Source organism: Sciurus carolinensis, chromosome 3, assembly GCF_902686445.1.
Source record: "Sciurus carolinensis chromosome 3, mSciCar1.2, whole genome shotgun sequence".
Classification (NCBI taxonomy): domain Eukaryota; kingdom Metazoa; phylum Chordata; class Mammalia; order Rodentia; family Sciuridae; genus Sciurus; species Sciurus carolinensis.
The window spans coordinates 175,427,072-175,443,476 of record NC_062215.1 but is presented as its reverse complement, the minus strand read 5'-3'; the positions used below and the strand labels follow the sequence as shown (position 1 = coordinate 175,443,476).

The 16,405-nt window shown below is 47.8% G+C and overlaps 1 pseudogene; it reads right to left on the bottom strand.

Annotated features, from left to right (window-relative positions):
• Positions 1-10,881: 10,881 nt before the first annotated feature.
• On the bottom strand, positions 10,882-11,824 carry LOC124980103 (adenosine 3'-phospho 5'-phosphosulfate transporter 2-like; annotated as a pseudogene).
• Between the last annotated feature and the right edge of the window lie 4,581 nt (positions 11,825-16,405).

Here is a 16,405-nt window from a genome sequence, read left to right as displayed (position 1 = left end):
TGCAAACGCTCGCTCCCGCACACCCAGGCTTGGGTGAACAGCTGGACGGGGTAAACCCGAGTGCGAGTGCACGCAGGTCCCAATGTGGCCTCGAGTTCGCGCTCAGGAGGTACGTGGCCACCCAGGAGACCCACCAGCCTGGCGGCGTGCACGCTCCGAGTGCACACCCGGGAAGGCGCACACCCGGCGCCGTGCACACGCGAGGCCGCGCGGTCCCGGGCCGGCCCTCAGCCGCGCGCAGGAGGCGCCGCCGCCTCCCGGGCGCCCTCATCGCGCCGCCACAGCGGAAGAGCCCGCCGCGCGCGCGGCGGCGGCTCTCCCCGCTTTGTTGAGCCGGCTTCTGGGCGTCCATCACGTGGAGGCCGCGCGCCGGCCCAGGCGAGGCGCTCGAGCACGAAATGGCGGGCGGAGGCGGGACGAAGGCGGGGCTCGGCAGCCCCCGCGTTCCACTCCGGACTCCGGGCGGGACGCGCCGCCCTCCTGCGCAGGCGCACGGCGCAGCGCGCGTTCCCGAGGCCCTCCAGACGCGCGCCAGGACACAAAGGGCTGGAGGGAAAGCACGGAGCGCGGCCGGAGCTTGCGGAGCGGCTCGCGGTCGGGAGCGGCCTGGAGCGGACTCAGGGCCGGAGCCGGGCTCGCCGGAAACGCGCGCTCCAGCGCGGGGCGGGGCCCGTGCGGCGCCGCTGCCTCTCTCTCCTCCCTCAACGGCCGTAACGGCTCCACGGGCCGGGTCGGGGCGGCGCGCAGGCGCGGAACGCGCCGCGGGGGACGGGGCCTCCATTTTCCCTCGCGCGCCCTCGTGGCGGGCTTGGCGCGCTGCCGGTTCGGCGGAAGGACCGGCTCAGACCGTCGAGGCCCTCGCCCCGGCGCGAAGCCCGGGACGTAGTCCTTTGGAAAGTGCTCGCACAATTTGGGACGCGAGTCAGCTTCCTCACGGAAAAAGGAAACGCACCCCGGGCACGAAACTAATCCCGAGGTCGTGTCCGACCCCCAGGGAGTGCGGACGCCGAGGAGGCTGGAGACGAGTTTTGGTTTCGTTTTGGGGTGCTGGGGATTGCGCCCCGGGCCGCCTAGCCGCCGAGCCTCATTCCAGCCCTTGATTCATTTTTTCAGAGACAGGGTCTCGCCGAGACCCTTAGCTCAGGCTGGCTTTGAACCCGCGATCCTCCTGCCTGAGCCTCCCAAGCCGCTGGGATTAGAGGCGTCGGGCCACCGCGCCCGGCTGAAAAGAAAAGTGAATTAAAGTCGTTGGTGGAAAGCAGTGGCAGTAGTGTATTTTCTGCGCGGTAGGGGACCACCCCGGGCGCGCCGCCGCCGAGCTCCGCCCGGCCCTTTGACTTTCAGATGGTCTTCGCGGCACGGCCGGCCTCGAACTTGGGGCCCGCCCGCGCAGCTTCCGTAGTAACTGGATTTCGGGCTTGTGGCTAACGCATGTTTTTAACCAAAAATAGTACGTTTCCTAATATGAGACCTTGAAAGGAAGCTTGATTGGCCACCCTTCGCTGACTGCTGACATGTGCCAAGCCCGGCCGGGCGCGCCCGTGGTCCGCCACTCGAGCCGCGCGCAGGAGGGTGGCAAGCTCCAGGCCCAAGTAATGTAGCGAAAGCCTGTCTCACGATAAAAATAAAAAGGGCTGGGGATGTGGTTCAGTGGCCACGCACCCGGGTTCAACCCCAGGTCACCCAACCCGCCCCCCAAAAACCGGAACTTCAACTGAGCAACAAGTATGCTACTTACGGTAACTGAGAAATGAGTGCCGTGTTTTAGAGGTTTTGTTGTTTTAGGTACTGGGGATTGGACAGAGGGACACTTCACTTCACCTCTGATCTATATCCCCTGCCCTTTTCGTTTTTTGAGACAGAGTCTTGTTAAGTTCCCCGGGCTGGCCTGGAATTTGTGATCCTCAGCTTCTGGAGTTGCTAGGAGTAACCTGTCTTAAGGGGTGTATTATTTTCAGAAAAGTAATAAGCGAATGATTAGAACACTGGAGAGTATTTACATTTATTGTAAAAATGAGCCTGGTGTGGTGGGACACGCCTGAAATCCCAACGACTTGGGAGACTGAGGCAGGAGGATGTAAGTTCAAAGCCAGCCTCAGCAACTTAGCGAGGTCCTAAGTAACTTAGTGAGATCTCGTTAAAAAAAAAAAAAAAAAAAAAAAAAAAAATATATATATATATATATATATATATATATATATAATGCATATATACACACAGGTAGATAGACAGTGATATGTAGATATAAAGGGCTGGGGATGTGGCTCAGTGGTTAAGTGCCCATTGTTTAAATCCCTGATACCCCCAAAATAAAATTCCTTATGAAAATGGCATAAACTTTGCTGCAAAAATTACTTGTAAGCCAAGTTTGGTGGCAGAGGCTTGGAGGCTGAGGCAGGAGGATCCCAAGTTCAAGGCAAGCCTCAGCAGTTTATCGAGACCCTGTCTCTAAATAAAAAATAAAAAAAGGGCTTGGGATGTGGCTCTGGTTAAGCTCCCTTGGGTTCAGTCCCCAGTACCAAAAAATAAAAATTACTCGTAATGTTCAACTGAACAAAATATGACACTTGTAACTGATACGTAATATAAGAAATGCATTCATGAAAACACTTTCTAGAATGAGGTGGTCATTTTATTTCAAGGCATGTGCCGTGTTTCAAATCATCAAGAGTGGAAAGTACCGGTTCTGTAAGCAGGAAACTGGGACAATGTATACTGCGCAGGGCATGTCGTGTGCTGCACTGCTGCCTGACAGACTCAGCGTGATGCTAGTGTGGTGACTTGTTGACAGGTTGTGACCTGGGTCTTGTCCTTTTCCTAAACAGTTACTGCGCTGGTTATTGTGACATACCTGTAAGAGGTAAGCCCGTAAGAATTGATCATAAACCCCGGACACTGTGGAGTATCAGGAACTGGCTCTAACCGATTGTGTTGTGGAAAAGGAACTCAAGGCGGACCCGGTAGTGGTGTTCAGCCTGGGCGTACTTGGAAGTGGTGGAGGGTACGCAGTCACATTACCTAGTTACTGCTTATGACTTGTTGATACACCTCTGAGATACTGGATTCTAAACTATCAGCACCACTTGAGAACACAGGTGAACAAGAATCATCCCAAACTGACAACACGGATGAAAAACAAGCAAGAGGATTAGCCCGTGTGCCTCCACCAAGGGTCCTGGGTCCCCCCTGCACCTTCACCAGTGGTGTGGATAAACAGGATGGTTGGTTTCCACATGCTCCACTTCCGTTAGAGGTAAAAAGTGGTGTTGGCCTGTGCTCACTGGAATAATTGATATGTGCATTGTAAATGCATGGATTATTCACAGTTTTGTGAACAAAGACAAGAAAGATCTCATTAATCTGTTGTCTCCAAAGACACATCTGCATAGCATACTATTAGGAAGCAATGAGGACCCCTTGGGAGGAGAAAAGCAACACTTCTGGACCCACTATTGTCCAAGATGGTATCAGATTTGACATAAGAAGCCATGTTATTCTCAAAGGGCAAGAACAACTACACTGTCAAAACAAGTCATGTCGTAAGAGACCAACAGCACATTGTCAAAAATGTGATCTTCCCTTGTTTGAAGGGTTCTGCTCCTTTCCACCAAAAATTGTTAGAAAGGTTATGAAAGTCACTTCTTTGAAAATTGTGTAATGAATGAAAGGATATCTTATTTGCCCAATGTCCTATTTATAGGAAGGTATATATGTGTGTAAAAGATACTCCATTGTCCCGGTGTGCTGAACAATGGGGAGGGGGCGTGGCACTCGGGATTGAACCCAGGGACACACTGCCACTGAACTTCTCTAGTCCTTTTTTTATTTTTCATTTTGAGACAGAGTCTCAACCAGTCAATCAGTTGCTTACAGCCTCACTAAATATTGCTGAGACTGGCCTTGAAATTTCAATCTTCCTGTCTCAGCCTCCTGAGTTGCAGAGATCATGGGCATGTGCCACCCCACACAGCTGTATTTTCAGTTTGTTTTTTTTCGTACCAAGGATTGAACTCAGGGACATTTGACCACTGAGCCACATCCCCAGCCCTATTTTATATTTTATTTAGAGACAGGGTCTCACTGAGTTGCTTAGAGCCTCACTAAATTGCAGAGGTTGGCTTTGAACTCTAGATGCTCCTGCCTCAGCCTCCAGAGCCACTGGGATTACCGCATGTGCCACCGCACCTGGCTTGTGTTTTTGTTCTTAATGAATATCTGTCTTCAGGCACCTGGGCAAGTTTCATCTGAAATACTCTCAGAATTGAAAACTTGGTCCTTAATGGGCGTTTGAGTCTTGCCCAAGTGTAACAGCTGAGATCCTTCATCCAAGTTGAGGTGTCTGCCTTGAGATCTGTCCCCTGGCTCTGTTAGTTGTGTCCATGTTTATTTCTCTTTTTAAAACTTTATCAAAATGGGAACCTTCACACTCAGCATTGCTAACAAATGATAGTGCATCTTCTGCTTGGTGAGACACTGAAGAGGTCTTTCAGTCCTACTAAAAACACATCATGGACTCACCTGTTGATCAAAACTTTCCTATCCCATTTTTTAGTTTGTTCATATAAAGCAGCTTGCCTTTTGATTCTTTTATTGCAATATGAATTTTGTTTTTCTTCTTTCCAAGTAGAGTCTATGTTTATTCACTATCGCTTCTTGAATATAAGGAAACCCTAATTTTTATTAATTAAAATTAATAAATTCTCTTTTAATTTTCAGAGAAGAAAATGGAGCCAGGAGGATTTCAAGTTCCAGATCAGTCAGCAAATCCCTAACCAACTTAGAGAGATCCTGTCTCAAAAGAAAAAATAAAGAAGAGTGGGAATGAGGCTCAGTGGTAAAAGCACTTCTGGATTCAATCCAAAAAAAAAAAGTAGAAAATAGAATCAGAATGTGATTTCTGGTCTCACCATAGCTGGTCTTCTTTTTCTTTCATTAATTAATTAGTTTACTTTTTAATTGATTTATTGTGGCACTTGGAATTTAACATAGGGGCATTTCATCACTGAACTGCAGGTCCAGCCTTTAAAAACTTTATTTTGTAACAGAATGAATCAAACATCATTTCCCTATGTAAATGTATGATTACACAAATGGCATGCTGTTACTCCATGTACAAACAGAGATAACATGTATCCCATTTGTTTACAATAAAAATAAATTAAAAAACAAAAACAAAAACTTAATTTTGCTAAATTGCTGAGGCTACTCAAGTTTATAAGTCTCCTGCCTCAGCTCCCAAGTCAGTGGGATTACAGGCATGAACTCTTGATTCTGGCTGTACTTTTTATTGAGTCACAAGTTTCTGACAGGCATTTTGCAGTGTTCCTATAAAATTAGAAAAGTCCCAGTGACTGTGAGGTTTTCTTACAGATCGTAGAAGGAATTGCTCCAACACTCGCTAGCTTGTGGTTCTGTCTGTCTGAAAGCTGGGTAAGAACCGGTCCTGGGCTGGGGTGTAGCTTAGTGGTAGGGCACTTGCCTAACTTGCAGCAGGTTCTGGATTCCATCCTATGCATGAGAAAATGCCCTGGCAGGGCTGGGTCCGTGAATGGAGGTGGAATTTGTAAAGTGCCTAGACCACAGTGGGTGCCTAATACTTAAATGGCAGCACTGCTTTCCGTACTGTATGTGAAGATACGGATGGCAACAACTAGCTGGTTGCCATTCAGAAAACAGGCATCCTGTAGATCCCAGCTGGTCCCAGTTCTAGTTCAAACAATACCCAACTGAAGCCGCCTAGGGCCTTTTTTATTTTTACTTTTAGATGCTGCTAGAGATTGAACCCAGGGTTTTAAGCATGCTGGGCAAGAGCTCTAACACATGTGGCCCCTGCCTAAAAAGTTTCATCAAGCCAGGCTGTGTGACCCACCTGTAATCCCAGAGACTCAGGAGGTTGAGGCAGAAGGATTGCAAATTTGAGGCCAGCCTGGGCACTTTAGCATGACCCTGATTCAAAAATTAAAAAAAAAAAAAATTATAAAGGGATGGGGATATGACTTAGTGGTAGAGCACTCCTGGATTCAAAACAGCAAAATAAAATAAAACCTTTAAATCAAGGAAAGAGAAGTTTTAAAATTCACTTTAGAAGCAAATCAGGTACTTGCTGGTAGATCAGCTTCCCTTGTCAGAAGTAAATCCTGGGTGCTATGGCACACACCTGTAATCCCAGGGGCTTGGGAGGCTGAGGCAGGAGGATTGAAAGTTTGAGGCCAGCCTCAGCAATTTAGTGAGACTGTGAGCAACGTAGTGAGAACCTGTCTCAAAACATTAAAAAAAAAAAAAAAAAAAAAAGTTTGGGAATGTAGTACAGTGGTAAGTCCTCTGGGTTCAATCCCTGGTTCCAAAAAATAAATACGTAAATCCTAATAGGTTAACATGAATGGACCCATGGACGGCCCATCTGTGGAAGGGCCTGAAGGACTGGGCTTGGGCATCAGCTGCCCTGCTGGGAGGGAAGGGCCCCTCTCAAGCTAGTGGGCCTCTGCTGCCACAGTGCTCCCTACATCTGGCCCCAGTGTTTCCTGACCAGTGGAGTCTAAGTGTCTGCTCCACCCTGATGCCGGCAACGGGGTAGAGCAGCAGACAAGCTGGCGCATCCCAGCCCTTGCGGAGTGTGGTGCTTGTGAAGGAAGCCAGGTCCGAGCGAGTCAGCACCGCGGTGTTGCGTGTGGGCTGTGAGGTGGTAGTGGCCTCACTAAGTGGACGGCCAGCAGGCTTCCTGGAGGCATCGATGTTTCTAAGACTCAGAGTGGCAGGAACTGGAAGCAGAAGGAGCCAAGAGACTATGGAGACTTCCTTTTTTTTTCCGGTGCAGGGGATTCTACCCAGAGGCGCTTTACTGTTGCAGGAAACAGACTATTCGAGAAGCAGCAAGCAGCACTTGGAGAGGAAGAGGACTCCAAGCTTTATTTTATGCCGGTACGTCCAGAGGAGAACAAAGACGCCAAATTCTGAGCCCTGATCCACATTTCTCACAGTATTTATAGGTTATTTGATGTCATCTTAGACCCATCCCATCACTGGGGCTTTTCCTCTTTTAAAAAAATATTTCCTGGGGCTGGGGAGATAGCTCAGTCGGTAGAGTGCTTGCCTTGCAAGCACAAGGCCCTGGGTTCGATCCCCAGCACCCCCAAAAAAAAAAAATTTCCTAATTCATGCTGCTGAAGCCTGTGGAGCGTCTCTAACGTGAAGCTGCTCACAGAACAGATAAGGAGACATCCTCTTGCCACGGCATTGTTATATTTCAGGAGGGAGGAGTCAGACTCTTGGGCGGTTATTGACGAGGCAGAAGGTAGGATCCCTGGCTAATGAGGCCTCCTGGAGAAAGGCAGAGAGGGGAGCAGAACTGACCCCTCCCCGGGCGCTGGACTCTTCCCATAACATTTTGTAATTTTATTTCACAACCAGGTCTGGTTTTGCTTAACCCTAACCCTAACCCTAAATCCCTGGAATTATAGGCATGGGCAACCATACCCAGTCAAACTGGAGATTTCTGAAGCTGTCTTTGGTTAACTACATTGTAAAGTATCATTCAGCTAGATTCAGTGATACACACCTATAATCCAGTGACACAGGAGACAGGATCACACTTTCAGGCCAGCCTCGGGAATTGAGTGAGACTCTGTCCAAAATAAAAAATAAAAAGAACTGCAGATGTCATTCAGTGGTAAAGAGCCCCTAGGGTGATCCCCAGTGCTGAAAAAAAAAGTATTATACAAGGCTGGCATTTGAGAGTCCTCAGAAGGCTATTTGGGGTGCTGGGATTAAATCACGGAACTATGTCCCTGCCCTCTCAAAAGGTTTTAGATGTTTTTAAAATTTTTACTTTTATTTATTCTGCAATACTGGGAATTGAACCTCTTGACAGCGGACAACAGGCAGCTTCCTATGCCGCCTCCTCACTTCCCTTCAACACCAGCATCTCACCACAAGAAATGCAGGCATGCTGTCGGCATATAGACGGGTCCTAGTCCGTTCCCTTCACAACTCTCTAAGGTGGATGAATTAAAGGAGCCAACGCACTAATGGGTTTAGAGAAGCACCTGGTCCCGCTGGTTGTGGTAGTGCAAACCTGTAATCCCAGGGGCTCCAGAGGCTGAGCTAGGAGGACCACAGGTTCCAGACCCGTCTCAGCAATTTAGTGAGACTTGTCTCAAAATCAAAAATAAAAGGAGCTAGGGATGTAGCTCAGTGGTAAAGCGCACTGGGTTGAACCCCAGTACCAAAAAAAAGTGCCTGGTTCAAATGTCTGCTTGTTACAATGGAGAGAAAACCAGGCCAGCAGAAGCCGAGTTCCCTACTAACAACGTAGTGAACTTACTGCGCTTTATTCCAGAATCTTCCTAATGGTTCAAGGAGTGGCGCTACTTATAAAACTGGACATTTTAACTGGGTCTGAGCTTAAGAGATAATGAAGACATCAGTTTTTTTAGTTTTATATTTAATTTTTTTTGTAGTTGTAGATGGACAGAATGCCTATAGTTTCCTTTTATGTGGTGCTAAGGATCAAACCCAGTGCCTTAAACATGCTAGGCAAGCGCTCTGCCACTGAGCCACTGCCCCAGCCCTATTTTGTATTTTATTTAGAGACAGGGTCTCACTGAGTTGCTTATCATCTCACTTTTGCTGAGGTTGGCTTTGAACTTGTGATCCTCCTGCCTCAGGCTCCCGAGCCACTGGGATTACAGGCGCGCACCACTGTGCCTGGCCCAAGGCAACAAGTTTTATACTTTCCTTAGACGTTTGTTATTTTGTAGTTTTGCTCAATCTCCGAATTTCTCATAGGTGATAATGAGCCAGGGATTATTTATTTATTTATTTATTGCTACCAGGGATTGAATCCAGGTGTACTTAACTACTGAGCCAGAACGATTTTTATTTATTTAATTTTCTTCTTCTTATTATTATTTGCAGTGCTGGGGATTGAACTCAGGGCCTTGTGCTTGCAAGGCAAGCACTCTACCAACTGAGCTATATCCCCAGCCCTTATTTTTTTTTTTTTTTGAGACAGGGTCTCACTAAGTTACCTAGAGTCTCACTTAATTGCTGAGGCTGGCTTTTTGAACTTGTGATCCTCCTGCCTCAGCCTCCTGAACTGCTGAGATTATAGGCGTGTGCCACCTGGCTGGATTTATTTTTTATTTTTTAAATGGTATACTAGGGATTGAACCCAGGGTCTCTCAATGCCTGGCAAGCACTCTACCACTTGCCACATCCCCCTGCCCAAAGGGACTTTTTCTACATATGTACTTTTATGGTCATCTACGTTGAGAACAAATGAAGGACACGGAACATAAGTCCAAGGACATTTCCCCTATCTACTATTGTTCCCCCACCCGCCTTGTCTGGGGTAAAATTGAAGCTTTTATTATTTAAAAGCCCAGACTGGAAGGAACTAGCACCTGACCTACCCCCCATGGATCAGCTGACCCCAATATAGTGAACCCCAGGAACTACCCTCCTGGCCCTCCCTAAATGAAGCCTATAAAACCCAGACCCTTGCTTTAGCCCATCCTCATTTTTCATCTGGAAAATGAGCCACATCAGGTGTTTGACCTGTGGACTCTGCTGCTGAATGAAGAACTTGCTGACCCCAGGTCAGCCTCCTGCTTCCCATCAACGACATCCTCCCACCTCCGTCATTTGTGCTTACAACAAACACTTAATTATTAACAAAGTTCATGCCAGTGTAGCCAGGAGTGGTGGCCTACACCTGTGATCCCAGCGACTCGAGAGGCTGAGGCAGGAGGATCGCAAGTTCGAGGCCAACCTCAGCAATTTAACAAGGCCCTGTTTCAAAATAAAACAAAAATAACTGGGGATGTAGTTCAGTGGGAGAATGCTTGCCTCAAATGTGTGCGGCCCTGGGTTTGGTCCTTAGCACCACATAAATAAAATAAAGGTATTGTGTCCATCTACAACTAAAATTTTTTTAAGAGTAAAGAGCATGACTCCACACGTACCTTCCACAATAGCTCTCCATTTTTCAATTTTTAAAAATTGTCGGTGGCTATCTTACGTGTTTACGTGTGGTGCTGAGTGTCAGACCAGGGACTCCAGGTGCCAGGCAAAGGCTGCACCACTGAACCACAGTTGAAACCGTTCCAGCTTTTCACTGCTGCCTTCTGTTCCACCTCTGACTGAGGCGGCACACCCCGTGGGTGGAATCATCTGGAAAGGACCCCGGGGAACTGGTTTTATGGGTGGTTTGGGAAATGAAAGCCGCTGGGCAGTGGGCGCTCCATCAGAGGTGGGCGGTGAGGAGCGCTGTTTGCCCCGCCATGATCACCCCCGGGGCGGGCTCCTCAAGAAGAGGGCTCACTCGGGTCCCCCCATCCCTCCTGTCATGGTGACGACACGTTCGTCAGAGCAAGGGCTGGTGGTCTCACCTGCACTACAGGCACAGCACCTGTCGAGCTGCCACTGCTTTGCTTTGCAGTACAGGACTCGAAGCCAGGGTCTCCTGGCAGCCATCCCTGGTTTTGTTTTGTTTTGTTTTGTTTTTTAAATCACAAGATAATTTTATTTATAATGAATGTTATTCTCTCCAGACTTTAAATCATCAGTTACTCTTATAACAGAATCAATTTAAATACCACCAAAATGGAATGAAGACAAAACAATGTGCTATTACCTATCAATGTTTTTGATATTCACAATAATATCCAAATAGTCTTGTATCATGGTCCATTTCCACTGAAATTCTCAAGAAACTGCTAGGGACTAGTCCTTCGCGTAGAAATTTTATTGCAAGGTGTGCTAGATGTGGCTCTTCTTCGTGTCAGAAGTCAGTCAAACAAATGCTCTGAAGAACGGCTGATACCACGAAAGTACTCATGTGCAATCCATCCAGAAACGAACAGTAGGCCTTCAGATCCTTTGGTTTTTTTTTTTTTTTTTTTTTTTTTTCCTTTTGGAAAGCTGATTAGTGATTGTTCCCATAAAATTCTAAACAGGAAAAATCTATACCTATACAGTTTGTGCCAACTTCCTTGATTTTCTCATGATCACTGACTTTGTTTATCAGATTGTACAGTGATAATAGTCTTATTTTATCCATATTTTTGCTGTAAACATTGAGAAATATGCCAAGAACAACTAGTAAACCCGACCATACATACTGAAATGTGAATGCTTTAGCAAAGAATATGAACAAAAGTACAATGGTCATTGCTTTTCTTCCTGTTGTCACTGTTACAGCAACAAGTGCACCAAACATTTTAATCAAAACCAGAACAAAAGAAATCCCAAAGTATCCAGTGAGGGAAAAAAGGAATGCATAACCATAGGTCTGAACTGGATTTTTTGAACAAAATGCTACTGAAGGCCTAATCCACTAGTGCATGTCAGTCCCAATAAAATGTACACAAAACCAATTGAATATGAATATAAAACCTGTCAGGTTGAAGTTAGGTGCAGTTGTGCTGTCAGCAAGGGTAAACCAGATCAGGCCAGGGCTCACACATACAGCAGCAGAGACATCTGCCACGTTATACCGATTTCCTTCTCCTTTTATCTTGAATAAGCTGAAGTTCTATTAGGCCAAATATGCAGTAAAATGCAAATTGCACTAAAGTAAGGTACCAGCCATAGGACTTAAAACCCTCCACTGAAAATATTAATTCCTGCAAATATCCATAAAATAGGTAAAATACAAAAACTCCAGCAACACATATGAAAAACTGAGTAAGTTAGTTAAATTTGCTGAGATTTATGCCAAGTACTATAATATCATCAGTTGACTTAATGTGTGGTGACATTGCTTGGGTTTTGGATGGCACAGTCATAGAGATTATTTCTTGGAGTTGTTGAACTTGAGGTCCATTGTTTTTATTTTGCTGCATTCAGTGCTTTGGGAGTTAGCTTTGTTGGTTTGCTCTTTTTCGTTTAATACTTCTTCTGCATGCTGTGCCAAGTCCGGAGACTGTAGAATGAATAATATGTTTTAGTAATAGCATCTCTTAGGCTAAAATAAATTTTTTTTCTTTTGGAGATCATTTTAATTTTGAAAGTCTCCGGGGTGTAACAGGCTGTGTCGGTCTCCTCTTCCTCAGCCTCCTCTCCTACTTCTGGACTTCCCACCGCCGCGGCTGCTTCCCGGAAGGCACTCTCATCACCCCGTGGTTTTGATAGACATTGAAAGACGGGAAATCCGAAGGAGCCAGGTGGACCTCTGGGCCAGGTACTCCAGAACCTGGTTGCCCAGGTGCGGCCTATGGGCCCCAACACTGTCCTCACTGGCAGCTAGTAAGTATCGCAGCCTCCGGCCCCACCTAGGCCTACTGAACCAGAAGGCAGTGTGACAAGAGCCTCCTGCCATCATTACCCATTTAACAGCTGAATTAAATGCACTCAAGAGCGTGGCCCAGGGCTGGGGAGATAGCTCAGCTGGTAGAGTGCTTGCCTCGCAAGCACAAGGCCCTGGGTTCGATCCCCAGTACCGCAAAAAGGGTTGGGGATGAAGCTCAGTGGAAGGGCACCCTGGGTGTTCAACCTCTAGTACCAATAAAAATGATAATAATTGTAAGGCAGCTTGGAACCTGCGATCCCGCTGAACTGCCGCCCGTGGCCCGTGGCTTGCCAATAGCTCCCAGAAAAATGCACCGCAGACACGAGGTCTCACGCAAGAGACTTTATTATGCGGACGACTGCAGGGCAGAGCGCAGATTAACAAGTGGTTGGGAGGCGGAGTATCGGCTTTATATTACAATAATAAATAAATTTTAGGAAGGAGGGATCTGAGGTGCAAAGAGCGAAGTGTGCTGAGGTCGGCCAGGCGGTGACCAGCTTCTAAGGCAGGGTCTGAATCCTGGTTCCCGTGACCGTGCTCAGAACCCCCCACTGTACTCGGGAAGACTCCTAAATCTCGGGCTGTGCTCCAACCATGTCCCTTTTAGGGAGTGGATATTTTGATCTCTGGGCTCGCAGGCCACCCAGGTGGGGGCACCTTCCATGTTCCGCTTTGCCTGGTCCTGACCACCCCTCCCCCAGGCTGGAAGCTCAGCTCGCCCCTTTCTAGCCGGGTAGCCCGAGTTAGCTTTTCCCAGGCTGTCTGGGGTGGGATGAGAGGACTTGAACTTGTGTTTGGGGGAAGGTTAGGCAGTGGAATCACACGAACTTCTCGAACCAGTAGCCATGGGCTCTGTCAGGCATGGAGCTCGGGGCGGGGAAGATGGCTTCCTGTAGAGGCGCCAGTTGATGTGTAGACATAAATTCCAACCCAAGATTTTTCTTGGGCCTCAGAATGCTTTGGGACATGGAACTTTGTGACGAGTCAGGGTGACGCACAGTTAGCTCTTGTCTGGCTCATCCCAGGGGGTAGCAGCATCCTGTTGTTACTGAAAGCTCAGTCTTGTCCCCATGCCAGTCCCATAACAAGGACACAGTTTTGAGAAAAAGGAAAAAGAAGGTTTATTGCTTTGCTAACAAAGGAGAAACACAGGGGATCCTGTCCCAGAGGCTGGGATTCTGCCCATTAGGGGGAGCAGGGGACTTGTAAAGAGGTGACTCAAAGGCTACACTGCATTCCATGTGTTCTCTGTTGTTAATTCGGGAGACAGTCGTTTCTGAGGTCTTCTGGTGCCATCCCCGTCTGGAGTACTTGGTTCCTGTGGTGGGCGTGTCCTCAAGGACAGATGCTCTGCCGAGGACGGGGAAGAAAGGTAATCCTGTTTCCCTGAGGTTAGGGAGGAGGAGAGAGAGGAAGAGAAACATGTCCTTTTACTAATAGGTCACAGTGGCAGGACAGCAAGGGCTAAATGCAAAGCACAAAGTGGACATTGTTATGCTGTCAGTGATGGGCATGGATGCCCCGCAGTGGGTTGCTGCCAGCCAGCACCGAGCTCCAGACTTGAGGCTGCCGATGGCCCCCAAAGACTGCCCACTTGCCCATGAGCAGCTTCCTGAGGCACACCCAGCCCTCTGCCCCTCACTGGGCCTGTCCCTCACTGTGTCTGCCCTGGGGCTCTGCATTTAGTGCTTCTTCAAGAACAGCCGCCTGGTTTCTTGACTGTTCTCTGTAGCCCTGGTGCGAATGCTGCTTTTCATGGGGGCTGGGGGGTGCTGATGCAGGTGTCAAAGGACCCCCTCCCTGTCAAGTCAGCATAGGACAATTTAGACTTGAAGTGCACTTAGGTAGGGTGGTCAGATGTCTGTATTACCAGGTTTTTGGGGGAATGGTGTTGAGGATTGAACCACTGAACTATACCCCTAGCCACCTCAAAAAGCTTTCAATAGCTGGGCGTGGTGACCCATACCTGTAATCGCCTGTAATCCCAGGGCTCGGGAGGCTGAGGCAGAAGGATCCAGAGTTCAAAGCCACCCTCAGCAAGAGTGAGGCACTAAGCAATTCAGTGAGACCCTGTCTCTAAATAAAATACAAAATAAGACCGGGGATGTGGCTCAGTGGTCGAGTGCCCCTGAGTTCAATCCCCAGTGTAAGCTCCACGGACTCGGCAGGCTCAAAGGCGGGACCAAATGTGAGCTCAGTGGGTCTCGGCGGGCACAGTTAGCAGTCAAATAAAATGGGACAGAAAGTGGCTGGAGCAAGCTTTACTGGAATTTGGCTCTCGGGGGAAATTCCCAGACCCCGGGGGGTTTAGGGACCCAGAGAAAATCGCAAGTGGCCCTGGCTGCCCAGGTTTTTATAGACTAGGATGGGAGGGGGTCCTGTTGAGTGACAGGTGGGTGTGAAGGGTCAGTGGAACTTTCCATCCACCTTGCTGCGAACTTTCTGGTCACCTTTGGTGGGCTGGTCTTTGTTCCAGCCGCTCAGCTTTGCCCCCTACAGTTGCCTAATTTCTGACCTAACACCCAGCACCTCCCTGAAAAAGTTTTAAATAGTTTTTAAAATTTATTTTTTGTTTTTATTTGTTTATTTTTGCAGTATTGGGGATTGAACCTAGGAATACTTCATATCTGAGCTACATCTCCAGACTCGCCCCCAGCCTTTATTTAAATTGTTCAGGCTGGCCTCAAACTTGTGATCTTCCTGCCCACTCAGCCTCCTGATTAGCTGGGATCTTAACAGTGGAATATAGCCCTTGCTGCTCTGCCGCTGAGACTTATTTTTTAAATGAACAGGTTTCTTTCTCATCCTCTCTCCCTCCTCCCTAATCTCTCTCCCTCTCTAATCTCTTCCCCTCCCTAATCCTGGGAAACAGGATTACTTTTCTTCTCCACCCGAGGCAGAGTTGTCTGTCCTTGAGCATGCACCCACCATGGGGACCAAGTAATTCAGGTTTGTGGATGGCACCAGAAGAAATCAAATGATTATTTTCCAAATTAACAAGTGAATTACAGAGAACATGTGGCATGTAGCCTCTGAATCACCTCTTTAAAAAACCCCTATTCCCCTTGATATGCAGAATCTCAGCCTCAGGGGCCGAGTCCCCTGTGTTCCTTTCTAACAAAGCACAATTCCCTCTTCCTTGTTTTTGAAACCCTGTTCTTGTTATTGGATCGGCATCAGGGTGGATCTGAGAGTACCCCTCCTGTGGCTTTCTTGGGCAGGTCTGGCTATCGGGCATCCCCACTGCTGTGCTGAGGATGTAAGGTGAACTTGTTGAGAGCCAGCTGCAGGAGAGTTAGGAGCCCGGGGAGTTTGCCGCGCGTAGAACCAGAGAAGCTGTTCCGGGAGTACCGAGAGGGACCAGCAGCTGCCCAGACTGCTCTGCCTTCAGGGATTCCCGCCTTCTCTCCCTGAGCAGTATAGGTTGCTCTATCTTGGTCCACTTTGAGAAAAAGGAAACCAAAAGTAAAGTTGTGACACCCTCGGCCATCTGGTAAGTTCCCCGACATGCACTCAGAGACCCTTGATTCCCCACATCTGGTTCATCTTTATGGGAACATCTGGTCCCTCTTTGTGGGGACATCTGTGGCACTGTGTAGGAGTCACAGTTAAGCCAGATTCAAGAACTTCTCACTTCAGGTCTGTTCTAGGTTCTCATCTGTTTGACCTTGGGCATGGGAATTTCCTCTGCTTGTCTGTTGTTTTGTTTTTGTCTGTTACTGTCCCTTTTAATACATGAGCAATGCGGAATTCATCTTATAGGTAGTCTTTTGGAAAAGAACTTGGCTGGTCTGTTTTAAAGGTTCCCATCTGTAGGCCATGGTTTTGGGGATCCTCTCTGGTTATCTGTCTCTTTCTTTTTTGTACAATCTTGCAGTTGGAGTTGTCTGTCAGAGATAAAGTAGAAGAAAGGGCCACCTATAGGTATTAACCTAAGATCTGTTACTGGCCCTTTAAGACATGGACCATGGCGTGTTGATCTACAGGTAGTCTCTTGGGAAAGATTTTGGCTGAAAGGACCACCTATAGGTATAAACCTATCTAAGAAAAGGATGCTTGCTATTTTACTGTAATGATATGACCTTTAAATGGCTTTCTAAATTATTACACCATCTT